Below are 13,227 nucleotides of genomic sequence, written 5' to 3'. Positions count from 1 at the left end.
TGAGAGATGACGTTATGCCGAGAGCAACGCGGCTCGTGGACGGATGGACACACCTGGAGGATGTGATATGTGGTTTCTTGTGCCTGATGGCACCTTCTACAAAGCTTGGCCGAATCGTCAGTTGAATGCCGATTGGAGAGCGTCCTAGTTGGAAACAGGTTAGTACGCAGGCGCAGGAAGTGGATGCGATCACCATCTCCCATATACCTGATATCTGGCCGAAGCCACCCATTTCCAACCGGATTGCTCTCAAAAGCAAATAGGCTTTTGTTTGTATAATTTTTCTTCCAATCCTCCAAGTGTGTTTTACGGGCCTGCTGCAGAGCTTTTTGCAGTGATTTAGGCTCTACGAGGCCGGTCGCTACACCCATCTTTTCTTCGAGTGCCTCCCGGTCTGAAAGCAGTACTAAATGTTTTACATGGTATTGTGCTGCACGTTATCAGCCGAAGAGATTGGTAGCACGCCTCCTCTCTAGAGGGTGCTGCTGCGATGCTAGTGTTTTAGGGCATATACATTCACGCCCTTGAACTCAAGAACCCCGTGGGGCGGCTGTGCCACTTGCAGTGACACATTTTATTGTCTTATCCACATATACAGCATGTTTCCTGATCATGGCCCACATCTCTTGTCATTGCCATTATTTTGGTGTATATATCTTTTGCGCCATATACAGCGAATGTTTTGAGGCCTCCTTACAAGGTAGGACTATTACCACTTGTCAATTACCACTACATAGACTGCTCATGCTATTTCTCTTGGCGCTCTTTGCGTCAATAAAACCCATGCCATAATCATCAGCAGCAGCATCATCACCCTTAGGTTAAACATAGCAAGCTAATTTTGTGTTTTGAGGTATGATTAGGCGCTCCTCTACCTCCACCCAAAATAAAGCTGGGCATGATGCATGAAGCGCAACGTGAAATTCATTATCGCGGGAACTGCCCAGCGCCAGCGTGTATGGGGCACCCCATTCGTCATTGGCTACACCTCTTCGCGGCGAGGCACGAAAGACAATCTTCGTTGCCCAAATAGGGGATACATAATAAAGAGAAGCATTACTTACGTGACTAACGCATTAAGAAAAAAAATTGCCTCAGCTGCTGTTTTGTCGGATTTTCCGGCGTGCACCCAAAAGCGCCCGCTTTCAGAAATAAGGGGTGGGGGGCATCAAATCGCATACTTTGCCCATCGGCTTCTGACAGGGGCGGAGAGGGAAGTGCCCCGTCCATGGTGAACACACTTATGCCCATGACGCCAACTTCCCACAGGGGACGGTCATTTCAGGAATCGCCCGACGTTTGTGCGCAGGCGCGAGTACAAGAGGGTGTGAGAGAGAAAATCTGGAGCTGTTGCTCCTTGATTGCCTAAATTTTCCGAGGTACTACGGTGGAAAAGTTTCTTTGATCGTTTTGTATGCGTTCGTACCTAGGCGTGCTGACATTGCGGTGTGAGGTCGTGTGTGTGCGTTGAGCCCGTGCGTCGTCCACCAGTTTTCCTCGCGCTCCTTGGATGCTGCTGGTGAGTTTGTTGCGTTTTTTTTTTGTAGCAACGGTAACATAGTAAATCGTTTGATAGTCGCGAAGGATCACTGAAACTGCGACGTTGACGACGAATGGGATAGCTTTAACGCTGTGTCTAAAGGTACGCCGGACGTACGCGAATTCCACAAGCTAAAGGTACGTCGGAGAGATTCTCCCGCCTGCGGCGCTCGTGGTGAGTCAGTCATGCCGGATTATACCTTTTTCGCTCAAAATAACATGACTGATTTTCCCGGGGGAGCAGTATATGGGACCTGTAGCAAAGACCGGGCCTGCTCTCCTGGAGCAGAACCTTCGCTCGTGCCAGGCTTTTCGTATGCTGCTCCCCGTGGCTTTTCAAAAGCATTTTATTGTCATAGCAATTATATGGACACTCCTGGCGCATTTTTTGACGTCGCCGTGATGTACCGCGTAAAGTCCAAGGGCGATAACACCGTCGCCGCGCGCCGTATGCTGTATGTGCGAGTGAAAGCAAGCGAGGGGATCCGATGATCGCAACTCAATCTGGCACGCGCGAGGTAGTTAGGAAGGCGGAAACCAAACGAGCCGTCTTCCGTCGTGCGGAAGGCCGTGGGGGGATGGGAGGGAAGGAGGGAGGGCGGCGCTGGGCTTAGGGTTAGTAATATCGATGAACGACTCATCGATAAATCGATTAAATGTATCCCGCAAAACGGTTGTTCATCATCGATGTCCACCTTTCATTTAATCGACTTAATCGATCATACCTGTTCAATTATTCGTTTTCGAGAGTTTGACAGGAGTCGTGCGAAAATTTTGAAATCGCACTGCATTGGCGGCGCACGAGCAGTGACTGTTGCACGGCTGTGGTAGAGCGACTGTCGACTGTTTTTCCGAGTCCCCAGTGATGCCGAGCCGAGCACTTCCCCTCTCGTCTCCGACACCACACACGCCACCACGCCGCCCGAAGCTTGAATTCCTTCACAATTCAAGGCAGCCTGTAGCAACTCAGTCATTGATCGTCGTGCCACTCCCAGTCCACTAAAGACGTGGCACAGCTTGCGCGTGGGTTTGGAGCATGTATGTTGGCATAGCGACGGTGTTATTAGTCGATTCCAGCATACCTTTAGCGCTCGAGCATCTATCGTCGCATGCTGGCTGTGTGGCCATTCATAGGTGGTGCCGGTTTCACCCAAACATCCCAGCTAATTGACGTTCCTTGCACCCGCCGTGGTTGCTTAGTGGCTATGGTGCTGCGTTGCTAAGCACGAGGTCGCGCAATCGAATCCTGGCCATGGCGACCGCAATTCAATGGGAGCGAAATGCGGAAACAAGCGTGTACTTAGATTAGGTAAAAATTTCCGGAGTACCCAGCACGGCATGCCTCATAATCAGATCGTGGTTTTGGCAAGTAAAACTCCATAATTAATTCTTTTTAACATTCCTTCGCTCTCTAGAAAAGTGCACGTCGTGGTTTAAGATCCTGAACTATTAATTTTCTTTTCCCCTGTGCATACTGCGATTCCTAGCATATTTCAGTTGGACTGTACTTTTCACTTTTGCCATTTTCCTTCTTTAACTGTGCTGTACAGGGATTTACTAGTGCCGTATATCTTGTTTAGCTCTGCACTAAGTGCAATTTTGTAACATATCGTCAGTGGCGGGGTACTCACGCTGGAGCTCGACCTCCTCGTTATGGAATTTGTCGAGCGATCAACTACATGAATAATAACTGCACTGCCATTGCAAAATATGCTGCATACGAATATGAACGCTACGCACTGTGAAGACATACAAAATATGTATTTTTCATGAAAGAATATACTCGTATGTCCCAAAAATTGTACCCGAAATAACTGATGTCAAGGCTTTCATGTTTTTTGTCTATTTAAAAGTAAAGAAAAGATCACACGAAATTTAGAACTATATCACTTCAGAAGCAGCAAAGCAGTGCAGGTCGCTGACATGAAAAATGTAAAGGCCATGACATGAACAAGTTGAGGACAAATATTTTAATGAAACTGTTTCATTCAAAAACCTTGTTTACATTTTTGTACAAATGCAACGGCTAGGGAAAAATCTCAATGACGCTGTTATTTGTTCCAATGTATTGCGCAGAAGCAGCTGTTACCGATCGTGTATTGTGAGTAATTGCACCGAAATTATAGCCGGAACAGAGAACACATATGAAAAGCAGGATTTCTGCAAAATATACGAGGGCGAGTAAAAGGAAAGTGAGCCGATGCGAATATATGACAAACGGTGTACTTTATTTAAAAGTAGCCTCCATGCCCATTTAGGCATTTGTCCCACTGAATAACGAGTCGCCTGATTCACCTCTTATGCGACTTCTTAGGTTGCTGCTTCAAAAATTCTGTAACTGACTTTTTCACGTCATCGTCCGACACGAACCTGGTTCCCTTGACTTGTTTTTTAGTTGCCCCAAAATGTGGAAGTCGCAAGGCGACAGGTCTGGACTGTATGGCGGATGTTGCAACGTTTCCCACGTGAACTTTGCCAGTTTTGTGTTAACCACATCAGCAACGTGGGGACGCGCATTATCGTGAAGCAAGATGACCCCATTCGCCAAATTTCAACGTCGTTTGTTCTTGATTGCGACACGCAGCTGATCCGACATTTCACAATATCGGAAACGATTGATAGTCTCTCCAAGTTTAGCAAATTCGATCAATAATGGCCCCTGACGATCGAAAAAAAAGTGAACAACACCTTTCCGGCGGAAATGACGGCCTTTGCTTTCTTTGGAGGGGTGAAATCGAATGTTTCCACTGTAAGCTTTGCCGTCGTGTTTCAAGCTCGTAGTAGTGACACGATGATTCGTCCCCGGTCGTAACTGCAGACAAGAAGTCGTCACCCTCATTATGCTACCGTATCAGATGAGTCAAGGCAGCGCCGAACCTCCGTCTTCTGGCGGTGGTTGAAAATCTTGGGCATACATTGCGCACACAAGAGCCAACAACTGAGATTTTCTTGAATTATGCTGTGAAACGAACCATGGCTGATGTTCGCACTCTCTACCAGTTCATCGATGCTTATCCGTTCTTGTCTAATCAGCTCATAAACCTTTGCAATTATGTTGGGGATGATTGCACGATGTCTTTGGCCCGGCCTTGGATTGTATTTGCAACTTTCACGACCTTATTTGAACCATTTGCTCCAATGCTTCAAAGCGTCCAATGAAATACAACGTTCAAGGTACACGGCAGCTATACGGCGACTAACTTTTTTGGGGAGCAAACACCTTCAGCTGTCAAAAACCTCACGACACCACGCTGTTCAACTTTTGGAGAGTTCATTACGTCACACAACCATGTTCAACGCAGTGTATGAGACTATTAAGGAACATTAACCTCACACCTGGGTGTCACTTTTGTAAAGTAGAGATACCTGGGGCCCTGTAACGTAAAACTATTCCAATATATTTTTATTCCAAACTCCTGACGTCAAATTTGCGTAACCACCGAAGCAAGCACCGGGTGGTCACCCGCAGGGTTGTCTGAACAGACCAGTCAACTCTGTCTTCGTTCATAGGAGGTCACTTTTGTTTGCTTGAAAAACGTATAACATTGCCCAAACTGAGCCGCTTGTCGTATCTAATTGGCTGACAAGAGGCGAGGAGAACCCTCAAGTGGAGAGGGATTCGATGGGGCAGAGCCAGTGCACTGAAAATCGGTAACCGAATGAAGAGAGTGGTGCCGGCGTCTGCGACTGGTCCCCTCTCCCTTACTTAGCTTGCGGCGGCTGGTCGATAATCGCGGCGGCATGCAACGGAAGCTTAATAATGACGCTAAAACGAATCCTCAGCAAAGAAGAGTTGGCCGAACGAGGTCGTAAACGTGCCGAAAGTACTCGAAAACGTTACAGGGCCACGCAAGTAGTTTTATTATACGCAAATAAACCCATGTTCTCCGGCAGGTGCGTGTAGCCAGCGCCTGAGTGATCGGCGGTAGCCATTTTTTATTCCTTTCGGAAAGGCCCAACCTGCGGCTATTCAGAAGAAAATTCAGTTTTGTTCGGCATATTCATGCATCTTTAATGCGCACACGTCACTTTGACGCGGTGAGTTTTCGCGGTTTTGTGACGTCGCGTGACAGGCAGGTGAAGTGGGCGCAGCCCGAAAACTTTTGACCAATAGCCGGGCGCTAATTTTGAAAAGGCGTCAAATCAGAAATAGCTGTTTTTCTTTTTTCAGTCAAATCATGCATAATCAGTGTGTACACATCATATCAGATGGGGAGGTATCGCGGTTTTCTTGGCGTCGCATGACAGACAGGTGAAGTGGGGGTGGTCCAAAGAAGTTTTTGACCAATTGCGGAGGGCTGATAGCAGAAATGGAATAGAAAAATTTGGAATAGTTTTACGTTATAGCGCCCCTGTGTGCTACGCGCATATGCCTCGCAGATAATGAACCGAACCATTATTGCGTGGGGTGGGTTGGCTCACTTTCACTTGACTAGCCGTCGTAAATTAGAAATTCGAAGATACAATGAAATATACAAATGCGAAGATATAGTTTGATAAAGGGCAAAAAGGTCTCACTGGATATAATGTTCACTGCACCTATACACAAAACCTAGCAACAAGATATTTAAATATACGTAATAGTATCCAATAAATCTACGTATCTAAGAAAAAGCCACTTTGTAGAATGAGTCAAACAACGTAAATAAACATGTTGCGCAATCACGGGTTCACAGATCACGGAATGCTAAGGCTCCACCCCTCCCTCTAGTCCCCATGACGTATCGCGCGCGACGGAAGGCGACGCGAATGCTCTCACTTTTCTCCCTTGAGCATACAACACTGAGCCACCATCGCCGGTTCATCCCCTTACCCCCCCCCCCCCCCCAACCCCGCTTTCGCTCGCACATGCAGCATGCGGCGCGCGGTCATGGTGCTATCGCCCTTGGACTTCATACAGAACACGAGGGTGACGGCGACGACGGCAGGAACGAGCCTGATTGTCCATATATTTGCTATAACAACAATATAATAGGAGTATCTGGCAAATGAAGCGCCCTACGGCTCATCACTTTCTGCAAAGGAAGAAGTAACAAAATCGAACTTTCAGCATGCGACAATTCGCGGCGCCGCAACAATGTCTTTTTTTCTTTCTTTTCTAATTCTAATTTTCTAACCACTTTCTAATTATGAGGCACGCCGTAGTGAAGGACTCCGGAAATTTCGACCACCTGGGGTTCTTTGACATGCGCCTAAATCTAAGCACACGGGTGTTTTCGCATTTCGCCCCCACTGAAATGTGGCCGCCGTGGCCGGGATTTGATCCCGCGACCTCGTGCTCAGCAGCCCAACACTATTGGCGGCGAGGAGTTACGGAGTCGCCATCTATCGGAAGCGCCTCGCTGGCGTAGTATGAGGGATCACGTGGCGCGCTCCTCATAGGTTTTGCTGTCAGCGCTCACTGAAACCACCACGCGCGAGCTCTCCCGGACATTTCTGTAAGTACTTTCGAAACGAGAGAAGTTTCTTACTGTCTAAATAATAATGTTGGGCAAACTGAAAGCACAGAATCGTTTACAGACGCTATCTCTTTACCGAATACGTACAGTGAACGCCACTGCGCGCTGTCGCCGCGATGGAGTCTCCCGAACCGGCTTTTTACGTGAAAGGTAGGTAAATGCTGAGAGCAAACTATCTGAAACATGTTCTTATAGTGTTTGTATAACTAAATGGAGCGTAATAGAATGAAGCCTCAATGCAGCGATCGCGCAGATTCGCAGCGACCGACTGCGCGTCTGCCTGCTTGTCCGCGCACTGTTTCGCTTTCTCCGCGCGCGCGTTTTCGCACCGTGCCATGAGCTTTAGGCCGCAGAATATGAGCATTTGACAGTATACAAGCAACCATTGTTGCGTGGGCGCTATCAGAGCTGTTCAAAAATAATTTCATTGTAGAGACTTCTACGCCTACGGGGACTGTGATGTGCCGTCGCGACGATTCAATCTTTTTTTTTCTACTAAATTCTTTGACCTTTCAATACTATTTCTCGAGTTGTGTCGCACTGTATGTTTATCGGTGTTCTCAGCGTGCAATTCCCCGCTGCTCCTTTTTTGTAATGCAGTGCATTAATTCATAACACAAACATGACCATATGCCATGCTTTTTTTAAATGTGCTTCTTACCGCTGCCTTTCCACTCCACTGAACTTGCCAGTATCTATAGCATCGACAAATTCATAGACCAAACCGTCATGACATTAGTCGGGCAGCGGACTCGGGCGAGCGTCTCAGTGCGCGCTTTCAGAACATCGCAGACCGGGCGCCGTAGCAGAAATCTTCCTCGCGTCTGTGCTGGCTGCATACCCGAGTTGTAGCCGATGACTGTTTGCCGGTTTTATGTTTCGCGAGCCAAGCTTCACACAGCTTCTTGTCCTGCGGCTACGTGTAAATAAGGCCGACACCGTGCTCCGTCGCGTGCGTCCGGCATTGCGGCACCGAGCAGTAGCCTACCATGTTGTGCGCCTTCAAAGGCAGCCACTACCTATTGTAGTGCTTTCGAGCGTTGTAAAGGAGACACTCGAAGCGGGAAAATCTCGCCACCAAATGAGGACCGCAGCGTACGACGGAATTTAAACTCTCGTTTTCAGCTCGCTTCGGCGCGCCCGAAGCAGCCGACGCAGCCGCTATGCCCACGTGATTCCTCCTAGCACGTCACGCCGACGGTGGCGCCAGATTTTCCCGTAGAGTTAGTAGAACAACTCTAGAGGAAAAGCTGGGCCGGAAAAGTGGGAACCTCCAGGGCGCCGCCCTGTTGCTACTGGTCAATGTGGCCAGCGCAATTACTATTGAAAGAGCTGAAAGCAAGTACAGGTCACCTTATGCTTTCTCATCTAAAAACGCATACCTGATGGCTTTATGAAGGTGGTACGTTAATATTAAGTTTACAGAAAGCGATCGCTAAGTCCGCGACTTATGTAAATCACGATGTACGCATTCTTGCAATAAAGGATGACGCGAATCTCGGTTTCGAATCTGTTTTTTGGATGCGTAGTAGTTTCGTACAGCATGCGTACAGTTTGGGTTTGACATGCGATCGCGCGTCGACATCGGACGCTATGGCACACACACACTCGTGCCTTGTGTGCCACCGAAGCCCCGAAGTGCTCTGGCATATGCCTTCACATGTAAGTAAACAAATGTATCTCCTTGTTGAGAATATCACGCGAGTAGGCAGCTCTTGCGGTGCATCACAATCGTTTGAGAAGCGTCACAGTAGAGCATTTTTCTGCATGCGGAGCGGTGTTTTTATTTGCAGGTTTCCCTTCAGTAGGAAATTGCTGGACAGGCGGACCAGCGCACCGGAATTGTACTGGCGAAGCCGCAAGCAACTCAAAGAATCTGTTTAATTGTTGCACTTTGAACAATCATGCTTCTGCAAAGGCCACAGCAGACAAACCGCCTGATGCCGAGTATTTCTGTGCCACGAAGTAATCAAGAGGCGAGTGCCTAATGCGGACGAAATCGAGTGCATCGAGACTTAGAACGGCAGAAAGCTCAGCTACTTGGTAAGGATTCATTATGCAAAACAGAGGTGAGGCGTGCAGACAGGACACGAGTAGAGAAGTGGGCGGCGCTCGTGTTGTTTGCTTGTAAATACTCTACTCTTGTGTCCTGTCTGCACGCCTCACCTCCGTTTTGCATAACGAGTGCATCAACCCACATATTAATAGCGTAGGCGTTTTATTAACTGTGCAATATTTTCAACACTTCCTTGCATGCCATTTCATGTGGAATATCTTTTCTGGTCACAAATTGGTGCAGCGAATCTATTTGCATGATTGACTCCGGGCCTGCGGGAACGTTCACTTGCACTTGATGCTGAGTCTTTTACATGTATCCATAAACTGAAGATATGAACATCAGATCCCTGCGAGCATTTTCAAAATTCAATTATTTTAGACAACAGGCACATATACAATACTGACATAATACCGAGTACCACTAAGCAGCTGGGACACATTTTTGTTGACCATACTCGCACGTAAAATAAGTAGATCATGTGGACAGCTCCAGCTCATTCTCCTTAAATCAGTGTGTACAAGGGGTATGCAAAGATAATTTTTTTCTCGCGCACCGATTATTTTGCTGTATAAGCAAGAGAACCCACCACGTTAGTGTAACGTATCTTGCACATCACACTAATATGTGCTTTAATTTACGAAGTGAGATGAGTTAATTTTATGGCTTCTTCAGTCATATCACACTGCAAGCTGCATTCATCAATCTTCAATTGGATTTTGCAAATGTTTAATGAAACATGTTTCCCTTTTATGCAGATATGCAATGGCAAGCCCTTCCGTGTGTTCCAAAGGTAAAATTTAAGCTCTAAATTAAATAAGACATTTTTAGTCAGAAACAAGCAAAAATGGTGAATGCAGAGTATCGAAGCCCAAAGTACAGAAATTATGAGAAGTGTCGAATTATTTTAAGGAAAGAGTCATATTTGAAAATGCAAGACTCTTTAGTGGAGGTCAAGCAAGTCAATATAGGTAGAATACTCTGCAAAATTGTGCGAGTGAGGGGATGTCAAACAATGGGTCAGGAAATGCGTTGTTTTTCTGCAAAACAAAAGCTGATTGCCATTACATAAGTCATTTTAGCATCATGAGACTGGTGCTTGATAAATTCAGAAATAAACCAAAAAACAAGACAAGCAAAAATAAAAAAACTATTTAATGATGCTCTCTCCACACTGGGATAAATAAAAACAAACACATCACATCTAACGTGGACATATCAGACGCCTTGTGAAACACTAAAGGAAAAACTCAGTTTCGAGCTATGGAACTTGCCGCATAGATGTGGGGGGCCTTGCACTAATAGTGATAGTTACCACTGCATTTAGAAATTGAAAGCATTCGTGCAGACAAGGATGATTCTTTATATTTTTGGCTACCACTTCAAATGCTTCCACCAAGTGTTACAATGCTGCACGCAGCCATACTAAGGATCTCGCAGCAACACCTGCAGGTAAAAAGCAGAAGCAGTCAAAGTCCTGGTGTGTACTGGACACTATGTTTGAAAATTTTTGGGCAAGAAGAGTGCAAGAAGCAGACATAACTGCACTAATTTCAATAATTTCCCATTTGAATGGCCTTTTCTTTATGCTTAGACAATGCCTACGCCTAGTCACAGCAGCTCCCTCATACAGACTCCGCAAGCCAAGAGGCCGTGGAGGCAAATGCAGGTAAGAGGCAAGAAGCAATAGCACTGGTATCGACATTCATCTAATTTCTTTCTTTTTCTTTCGTTTAGGCAGCCAGCACACCTCGAACAGCCACCTTGACTGCGGGTGTGTCACCCTACTCGCCAAGGAAACATTTGAGGGAAAGCGGCAGGCAACGTGAACAGCCACTTCTCCATGTAAACGATACCCTTTCTCTTGGATGACTCCTTCGGCACGCCAGCACACTTGTGCACAAAGATGCCGTGGAGGCACGTGCAGGTGAGAGGCAAGAAGCAGTGGCACTGGTGTCGACATTCACTCAATTTCTTTTTCTTACACTGAGGCAGCCAGCACACCTCGAACAGCCACCTTGACTGCGGGTGTGTCAGTAGATTCCTGTTGTACATATGCTCATAATAAACTTCAGTAAACTTGAACTTGATAATAAACTTGAAGGCAAATGGGACATTGATGCATTGTATTTTTGAACATTTATTGTACACATACAATATATGTTACACTTTGCAGTGCTACAGAGCGTATTTTGAAGCTTCCCCCTATATTTTGCACCTTTAATTACGTATGTGTTGTGTGGCCCTCAATGCAGTTCATGTTGTAGCAGCTGCTTTGTCTGTGTATCGCACATTGGCTTAAGCTCGTGATATCCACATACTTGTCTCACATATACAAAATAAAGTTCTATGTAGTCCTCAGTGTTACAACAAAAAATGAAAGTAAACAATCCAATCGTGGAATTGTGTTTAACACAGTGATTCCTATGACAGTTACTGACAAGTTGACAACTTGAAATGGTCAATTGGTCCATAGCCTCCTCTATTTTTCAAAAATAAAGGAGGCTATGGATCCGTCATGGCAAGGAATTGTATGTATACATAAAAAGAGGGGGGTATGTGTGTGTGTGTTTGTAGTAGGGGGTATAGGATTAAGGCGGTACGAAAAAATGTACCAACACCGTCCTCTAGACTCATTGCGTTAAGGTACCGTAACAAAGCGTATTATGCATAAAGTTCACACAACCAACTCTGATATTACTGCACACGCCAGGCGACGCGAGCTACATTTGTCATGACGCATTCGCGACTGCACCGGATGCCCTCCATATTATTCTCTTTAATCGTGCACACTGCACCGAGGCAAAAGAAAGATCATGGGCGCAGGTGCCTTTAAGGTATCTCGACCTTGCGAGGCTCTGCTGCGCGTGCCAGGGGAGCTGTCCGTGCGAACACTCCCTGGCACACACCTGCCTCGGCGGCCCCAACCTACGTACCGTTCTGCTTCGAGCTTTGATCCCCTCACTGTCCCTTGGGTGCCCTGGAGTTCCTGCGCCGCCTGCTTTATTATAATCTCAGGTGCTCTCCTGAGACTTCCGTTTGTAGGTTACATGTGCCCTACCCCAACTGGATCAGTGCTTATAATAATAAAAAAGCCCGATCTATCGTCGCGACGATAGATCGCGAAAGCGGCTTTTGCAACATACCGCGCCCGTGCGAAGAGAATTACGGAACGCCAACGAGGAATCTGACCACAGCTTCGAGCTCGTAACCTCGTCGAGTGACACTCCTGCAACAGGCGTGACCGCTGAAAACCGCATACCACCGGAAACTTCAACAGGATCATCCCTCGGTTGCATAACTGCCACCTGTACGGCCAACATGGACCACACCCGCACCGTCCCGCAACACAGAATAAAGAACCAACTTATAAAGCCCAAACACACGGCTGCACGCACACATCACGACAGTACAAGCGAGACGCCATGCTGCTACCCTGCTACTGTTGCCGGATTAAAACTGACTACTGTCACCAAGTCTAGCAAGCGTCTCAGGAGCTGGTAACCTCGGTGCGTAGCAACATGGCGGCGGTCTTGCGGTTCCCGATTTCAATGCATGGGCCCTATGGGTAGCTTGTCCTCTAGAGTCAGTATAGTAACTCTATGGATTTTCCAGTGGTGGAGCTCGAGGCCAATAGCCACTGAGCAACCACGGCGGGTATGGTGGGGGCAACAAGAGAAAAACGCATGCGCTCTCGTTGGCTCTGGCAGCCCGCTAGTAGCGAGAACAAGAAAATTGAAGAGCTTCGATTTGTCATCGCGAATAAAAGTCTAACTACAAAAAAAATCATACGAAGAACGTAGTTACCTTTGCCGGCTTTAGTGTCTTGATATGGATGCTTTGGCGCACGTGAAAAAAATGTTGATATTATTTTCTGTGACACAACGGCACAAATGAGCCACCCCAATGCTTCGTCTCATCAGACCTCACTGCGTGTTTTGTGAGCTTGTTTGATAGTGTGTTGATTTGCCTTGTCTCGTTGTATGGTCCGATGTACGACTTTAGAAAACTTAATGCACCGTTGGAGTGAAATGTTTATAACAACATTAAGCCCAATGTTCCGGAATTTAAAATCTAAAGCACGACTTTGGAAATGTCAATTCACCTTTTACATCAAAACTTTTTGAGAACTTCATACCCATGAAGTTTCAGAATTGAAATCCATGCACTCCG

General features: G+C 46.7%; 1 long non-coding RNA gene across 1 annotated transcript; it reads left to right on the top strand.

Moving 5' to 3' along the window:
* Positions 1-8,672: 8,672 nt before the first annotated feature.
* LOC142591641 (uncharacterized) lies at positions 8,673-11,168 on the top strand. Its single transcript, XR_012830469.1, has 4 exons — positions 8,673-9,041; positions 9,813-9,847; positions 10,649-10,723; positions 10,792-11,168. It is a non-coding gene; the product is annotated as an uncharacterized LOC142591641 (long non-coding RNA).
* The last annotated feature ends 2,059 nt before the right edge of the window (positions 11,169-13,227 follow it).

Source organism: Dermacentor variabilis, chromosome 8, assembly GCF_050947875.1.
Source record: "Dermacentor variabilis isolate Ectoservices chromosome 8, ASM5094787v1, whole genome shotgun sequence".
NCBI lineage: Eukaryota > Metazoa > Arthropoda > Arachnida > Ixodida > Ixodidae > Dermacentor > Dermacentor variabilis.
The sequence above is the reverse complement of the archived record's forward strand: the minus strand, read 5'-3'. Positions and strand labels throughout refer to the sequence as shown.